Genomic DNA, 8,490 nt, shown 5'->3' with positions numbered 1-8,490 from the left:
CCCGTTAAGCCATGTTTATGGACCTTACACACTCCCAATGAGTATGCAACAATGTTTTATCGGTTTGGTTCGTTACTTACCACAGTTTTAGGTTAACGAAATCTAGATGTACGAACTTCTCAATTTATGATCTCTCATTAGAATAGCGAGTTGTATAGTAATTACCTAACGTAAGCCCTAGTACCCACGGTTTGACTTGTTGACTTTAGTTGACTTTGACTTGACCAGAAATTGACGGTTGTCACAATATATATATATATATATATATATATATATATATATATATATATATATATATATATATATATATGTGAAAACTTTTGATATGGACATATTTAGTTATAAAATTCATGCATTATCTTAATACTTTGTGCCGTTTTTGTCTCATTTAATGAACACGAGGTGCTTAATTAGTTTAGAATTTCATTTTCTGAAAAATGACATGCTCGGATGGAAAATGAAGCGGATTTAGCGATTGGAAGCTTGGATCTTGGATTTTGAAGAAAGAAGGATGTTGCTGGACAGTTTGATCCCTCGTTAGTGTTTTGGCCATATCTCATGAATCGTAACTCTGATTAATTAGATTCAAAATGTTCTGAAAACTAGACACAATTTCGGACGACTTTCGTCTTTTGAGAAAATGTTGATTCCAAACGAACTTGCCGAGTTTGGGTCCTCCAACTCGACGGGTTGAATAGAAGCTTCACGATTCTTGACGCTGACTTGGGGAATACGGGATTTTAATGACCAACTCGGTGAGTTGGGTTATAAAACTCGTCGAGTTATGCTGTTTTTCAGAATCTATTTAAAGATCGTTTTCATTCGAAATCGTAACTTTTGCTTGAGGCTTTTAGCGACTTTTGGAGGCCAGAGAGGTTCTTAGAAGTTGTGGTTTTCGAATTTCGACTAGAGGCTTGTAATTGAAGAGATCTAAAGGCAAAATCATTAGTAATTTACTTAATTCTCTTGTTTACATTATGTCTACATTGCTGAATTTCGTTTTTATGATGTCATTTGCTGAAGTTATGGGCTAAACTCCATACTTCTGTTTAGATTAGATGATCTTATGAATATGGTTTAATTAGTGGCTTTGGATTATATTGATTTGGTTATTTATCTTGTTAAGCTTGTTAAAAGATCCTTATGTGTTAATGATAATCATTTTCTATTAATAGCTAAGTATATTGAGTTGCATGAACATCTTCTTGATTGCTTGAATCTTATAGAATTGTGAAAAGAAGATTATATGCCTAGTGTTGTGAACATAACCTAGGGTTAACTAGAAAATAAGTAGGTTAATGTGTGAGCATGTATGATGACCAATCACATATGAGTTAACTGAGCCAACCAATTTGATTAACTAATATTGCAAGTCTTACTTGATTTGAACTGAAAACTAGGAAACCTGTTAGTTTAATCAACTGATCACTGTTTGAATTAACTTGGTTGCTAAAGGATTAGTAATAGTGAACATGAACCTAATCACATTAGAAATCCGTAACCAATGATATATTAATACATTGCACTTGCCACGAATCAACCATAGAAATAAGTTAATCAAATCTAAACGGAAGTCTCTTTTATCTTATTGAATCTAGTTGTCTTTTGATTCTCTTTTAATTATTAATTGTTCTCTGTCTAAGTGCTTAGTAATTGCTTAAGTTTCTAGTCTTGCAAAACTAGAGAAAAACCCCCTTTTAAATATTGTTTTATTTAGATAATATTAGTATTAATTTTCCAAATCCTCGATTTAAGTTAGTATGATTAAAACTAGTACAATCAACACGTATCAACTTTACCAAATCCTCGATTTAAGTTCAGACACACCCGAGAGTGTGCCCTAATCCCTCAAACTAAGACTCTGATACCAACTTGTAACATCCCAAAAATATGACCCAAAAATTCCATTTTTCATTTAAGTAAAAACAATATTCCAAATTATTGTTTATACAACCCAAATAAAATAAGTATGTCAATCATCATAAAATCAGAGTGTCCCAAAACGAAATCCATATGGTGTGTGCAATGCACAAAGCTTAGTGATTTCTCCAAACTACCCTACACCATACATAATAAATCATACACTAGGCCCCCGCCCGACATTGGGCCCCGCCAGACATCTGATCCCGCCCGACATCGAACCCCGCTCAGTATACAAATCTGTTATTCTCAGGCCTCACCTTTTATCGAGCCTCGTCCGCTATACACATACAATCAATATCACATAATCATGTTAACACATATAATGATCATAAACACTAGCATATGTTCCAGTAAAAAATAACATTCAATTAATACTTGAGTTCTAATCAATATCCAACAATCCATACTTAGGGTAAAATGACCATTTTACCCCTGGCCTAATTTGATCCATGACTAAGGCCCAAATCCATAATATAAAAGGCCCAACACTAACTAATCTTCCAAGGCCCACCTATGGCCCAACTTTCCAAACTGGGCCCAAACCCCTCCAATGCGCCTTACCAAAAATCCCAATAATTTCCTTAGTCGAAAAGCTTGCTTTCAGATGGCCCACTAAGGCCTAAAGCAACTAGGTCCATGAAATGACCAAACCGATGCCCAAAAATGCAAATCCCATTATGACTGCGTATGCAGGGCGTACTCAGCTGTACGTTGTGCGTACACGCTTGATGGCTTGTACGCTGCGTGTATAGACTTGTACGCCCAAACTACTCCTCTATTAAGCCAACTTTTGCCATTAAGCACTTAATGCTTAGCCCAAAGGCCCAAACCATAGATCTGAGTCCTAATCAATGTCTAGACCCATAAAATCATTGACTTGGTGAGTTTGCATGCCCCAAACAGTGTTGCAAAACTCGGCTTACTCGGCCGACTCGACCGATTACTCGGAATCGGCCCTCCACCGAGGCGAGTAATGTGAACTCGGCCAAAAACTCGGATTCAGTCAAACTCGGTCAAAAATCGGTCAAACTTGGTCAAACTCGGGCCTACTCGGTCAAACTCGGCCAACTCGGTCAAAATCGGTCAAACTCGGTCAAAGGGTCAAAATTGTCATAAAAAGAGAAAAAATCAAGAATTTCAAGATTAATATGTATAACGCACTTAATGATTTATTCACATAGTGAGACAATTGTGTGTATTTCAGTTTTTATGTATTTATATGTATCTAATTTTGGTTATATATTTCAATCAAATTATGATTTTAACTTATAATTTTGGCATATATAATTTTCCAAAAAATATTTCTACACGAATTACCAAATCCGAGTACTCCCCGCGTACCCCTGAGTACTCCCGAGTACTCGCTACTCCCCAGTCGGTCGAGCAGGTACCGAGTAGCGAGTTCTACAACCTTGGCTCCAAATACTTCCAAACTCAAAATATAACATTCTACTTTCATGAAAATGGCCCTAACTCATGCATGGGTGGATCTAAAACTCAAAAATGGCAACTTTATGAATCAAGGACTAAAATAACACCAAGAGTGGCAACTCTAAGCTTCATAAACGATATAAACTCATAAGATCTCATCATTGGGAACAAAAGGGTCCATAAACCCAAACTAAAAGAGATCTAAGCTAAGAAGCATCAAGTTCAAGACTTTATACCTCAAATGAGTGCCAAATGATGATGGGGTTTTGGATCTATAACCATTCATGTAACTCCCCATTCCTGGTATGTATTTAATCCATTTTATGTAATTTTTATAAGAGTGATTCGACGAGTAGCAAGCCTAACTCGTCGAGTAGATGCTAGGATCAGACGCGGGTTTTAAGTGATCTACTCGTCGAGTCCGTTCTTGACTTGAATTGTAGGCCAGTCTGGGGGAAGCCCTAATATTTAGGGTTTGCACCCTATTTAAGCAACATTATGGGCCTCAAGTCCAACCTCCATCACCTCCATAGCATTAATCCCGAAACCCTAATCCCCCATAAGTGAACTTGAGCTTTCTAGGTAATTTTGAGAGTTATTGGTGTATCTTGAAGCTAGTGAAAGAGTTGGAAAGATGAGGGTTCAAGGGAGAAAGAGTAGATCCAAGAACAACATCAGCGTCTCTTCACTTTCTGGTAATCAAGCTCCATACTTGACTTGTAGTTTTATAGATCTTCTTATTGTCATTTTATGGAGTTTTGTGTCCAACATGCTTGATCCTTGAGACATGGACGTCCCAAGTCGATTCATCCTCAGATCTGGAACCCCAAGTATGAAATAAACCTCATTTGTGGCCTTTTGAGCATAAAAGTCCCATGCATGAACGTAAAGTTCATGACTTTACGTATCATAATGATCTTAGGAGCCTAGATCTACCTTATGGATGAGTTTTTCACATCAGAAATCGAGTTATAGTACTTGGACAATCATAGACTCGACGAGTCATTCTTGGGACTCGGCGATTCATGGGTCAATTCCCAAAACTATTGTGACTCAGAGGAACACAGTTGACTTCAGAAGGGATTTAGACGAGTCTAGGGAAGGGACTCAACAAAATGGACATAGCAATGGATCTAGGAACCATGGGGCTTGGCGAGTGTAGGAACGCACTCGGCGAGTTAAAGGCCATCTCCCAACTTTTGAAGATGGACTTGACGAGTTGTTCATACAACTCGGCGAGTCACAGAATAGACACGTCATAAGACATAGATAAATTCGATGAGTTCAAGAGGAAATCGGCGAGTCAGATGAAGATTGTCCCGATGTTATGGTTAAAGGTAAACTCGTTGAGTTCTTGCTAAGCTCGAAGTGTAGAGTCGGGTTGGGGACAAATGTAAAAATATGGACTCAGCGAGTTTACAGGCCAACTCAGCGAGTTAGGTCAACTGGAACGTTGACTTTGACCGAAATATTGACCAAGGATGAGATGGTTATTTCACGTTGAGATTGTTATCAGTTTTTGACTAAGTGTCATTGTGGGAATTATAGCCAGGGAGTCGCCGGAGCAGCAGCCAGATATTTCTCACTCAGGGTTTCAGTAGTCAGAAACACGAGGTGAGTGTCCCTTCAGTAGGAATGGGTCTAAGGCATCAAGGCCGGCCCACAGTATGAGTTTATCAATAGTTGAGTTTGGGCTGGGCCCGTATCTCTTAGTCAGTTGAGTGTGGGCGGGGCCCGTATCTCCTAGTAGTTTGGTTGCAATATGATACATGAATGAATGATAGATTTAGTATACTTGTTTCTGTGTGATACTTTTATGTAAGTATAGTAGTTGAGTGTGGGCGGGTCCCGTATCTCATAGTAGTCGGGTGTGGGTGGGGCACGTATCTCGAGTAGCTAAGTGTGGGTGGGGCCTGTATCTCAAAGATAGTAGAGTGTGGGCGAGGCCCGTATCTTCTAGTTAGCGGAGTGTGGGCGGGGCCCGTATCTTCATGAGTGTGGGCAGGGACCGTATCTCCTAGCTATATGTTATATGTGTTTGGTATATGGTAGTTTGGGGGAGCTCACTAAGCTTTGTGCTTAGGGTTTTCAGTTTTGGTTACAGGTACTTCTACTAGTAAAGGGAAGGGCTCAGGATGATCGCATGGCACACACCGCAATCTTCAGCATGTGAGTTTCACTCTGATATTTTGTTAGGAGATTTATTTATGAGACAGATTTTATGATATGTTATGATACATGACTCACAATTTTACTTATGATATCAGATGGTTTATGACTTTTATAATGATTGAAAAATGAAATTTTTGGTCCATATTTTTGGGATGTTTCAAGTTGGTATCAGATCCTGGGTTTGAGGGATTCGGGCACACTCTCGGGTCTATCTGGACTCAAACTTAGGGATTGGTATGAAACTTTTCAAAAGAAAATCATTTTTATAAAAAGCACTTTGTGAAAAAGAAAAGATTTTTTTTGAAAGAGAAGAACTTTGAAAAGAGAAAAGGGTGTGGTTCATGCAATCAGCCGAGCGCAAGTAAGTACTCCCAAGTTACCCATACAAGTTTATAATATGTTATAATTATCAGCTTTATTAGAAACAACATGCTAGATTGGGACTAAGGTCTAGGAAGGATGCCTTATGTGCCTGTTATGTGTTCAGTTTTATGAGAACTACATGCTAGAACAGATTGGTCAGGATGATAGCCTGAGTAGTATATGCTTGATTATGTGTACTCAATGCCCGAATGCTGCTTTCTATGTACTTTTAGGAGTTCTAGTTGTCTTCCACTAACCAATAAACGAATACATTAAGTTACATATTGCAAGGACTAAATAATTTCAGAAGGTTAGGTCTAGCTCTATTTCGCAGCTCTTGTTTGAGTCCAACCGTTGTAAGGTAGGATCTCTCATTCGAAGAATTATCTGGTCTGAGTAGTATGTAATAGTATTCACGAGCTAGTTAGGGGAAGATAGTAGGGACTTCTTATGTAGCTGATGGCGGAGAGTTGGTTGGTGATTTCCCTAGGGTAAGCCTAGGATGAGAGTAGCAGAGAGCAGTAGCAGTAGAAGGGACTTGGTGGAGTCAAGGCAGTTCTTAAGGAAAGTACGGATAGATGTGGAAGGTAGTATGGGCCCATATTACTGAAAGCAGAGGATTCGTAATCGAATTAAGGAAGGCTGAGATAAAACTAGGGAACTTGTAGTATGTGTGATCCCCCTAGCTATGAATAATATTATGATATTGTTTTGATGTATTTTCAGAATGGTGGTTCTATGAACCAGACCAGTATGTGGCAGTTCAGGTGCCGGGGAGGGATCAGGCTTGGGCTCTGGAGCCGAGCAGCTAGATGATCAGAGTAGGGAGCTTCTCTCCTCAGAGGTTACTCGCGTTATACTCGAGCATACTCCTGTGATCTTCGGTACAGTCAAGGAGGGTATTCTAGAGCTTATGGATGAGAAGATGAGCGCCTTTCGCATTGAGGTGGCGGCCATGATGGGGTCGCACACGCTCACATTCAAGGAGTTCAGAGTATGTGGGGCTCCCTGTTATCATGGGGCTCAGGACCCCATAGCCAGTACTAGATGGTTGGTGGATGTCGCCAACGCATTTCGCATCAGCAGATGCCCCGAGGGGGACAAGTTCAGATTAGCGTCCTGCCTTCTGAAGGACAGGGCGAGAGATTTGTGGGAGGAAATTGGACAGGCCATGGGTGATGACGCGATATTGGATGCGATGACCTGGGGTGATTTCATGACTAGGTTCAGGGCCGATCGAGTTCGCACCTGTTATTGAGGTGCCGCAACTTGCTAGAGAGTTTCAGGACCTCCAACAGACGACAAAGATTGTGGCGGAGATTACCGCCAAGTTCAGGGAGATGGCTCTTCTTGTTCCGCAGTATGTGGCGGACGAGGAGATGAAAAAGGCCCGATATCATGAGATGTTGCGGAGTGATATACGTCAGTTTGTGAGCCTCTCAAGCTGCAAGACGCTGGAGGACATGATTGTGAGGGCTCGTGAGAGGGAGATAGATTTAAAGATGGAGAAGAAGAGGAAGCCAGCGTCGTTATCTGGCATGGAGGGCTCGGGTAAGAAGCCTAAGACAGATTCCTGAGGGAAGGGCCAGTAGGGCCGAGGCCGCTGCGGCAAATGTGGCAGGTCACACGAGGGGACGTGCAGGGCGGGGAGTTCGGGCTGCTTCAAATGCGGCCGAACTGGGCATGTGAGCAAAGATTGTACTGCTACTTCGACCACTACTACCACCACAACATCTGATCTGATTTTCTTCCATTGCAATCAGAGGGGACACAAGAAGTACCAGTGTTCGATTCTAGCATCAGCAGGAAAGGTGGTGGCTGAGGCACCAGTGGCGAAGAGCAGAGCCTTCCAGTTGACAGCAGAGGAGGCGCGAGCGACGCCCGATGTGGTTACTTGTATGTATCTTCTTCATCTTTTCATGGCCATTTTATTTCATTATTACTTATGTTATGTGTAAGTGTACAGGGTCGTTCTTGGTGAACGACATTTCAACTATGGTACTTTTTGATTCGGGGGCTACCCGATCATTTGTGTCGCTTGCCCTTAGCAAGCGATTTAGCAGAGCTCCGAGTGAGTTGGATTGTCCACTCGACGTAGAGATAGCAGATGACAGGAGCGTCAGGATCGCGAGAGTTCATAGAGGATGTACACTGCGGTTATTTGATGAGCGATTCTCAGTGGATTTTGTTCCTATTTCCCCTGCGAGGGAATAAGGTTATAGTGGGTATGGATTGGCTGAGTTCCAATGGAGCAGTGATCGATTGTGAGCTACAGTTGGTGAGAGTTCGCACTCCTAGTGGGGGAGAGTTAGTGATTCAGGGCGAGAGGCCACATCGCGGACCAACACTATATTCAGCAGCGAGAGCGAGGTACTACTTTCAGCAGGGTTGCGCGGGGTACGTCGCCTATGTTATGGATACCCGGGATATGGGTAAGGAGACGGTTGATGACGTAGCGGTCGTACGAGAGTACCCAGATGTAATCCCGGAGGATTTGCCTGGGATACCTCCGGAGAGGCAGGTTGAATTTCAGATTGACCTGGTTATTGGTGCGGCTCCAATAACTAAGGCCCCGTATCGGATGGCTCCTCCCAAGATGCA

Source organism: Lactuca serriola, chromosome 3 (genome assembly GCF_051521515.1).
Source record: "Lactuca serriola cultivar US96UC23 chromosome 3, Lser_US96UC23_V15, whole genome shotgun sequence".
Taxonomy (NCBI): domain Eukaryota; kingdom Viridiplantae; phylum Streptophyta; class Magnoliopsida; order Asterales; family Asteraceae; genus Lactuca; species Lactuca serriola.
Note: the sequence above shows the minus strand (reverse complement) of the source record.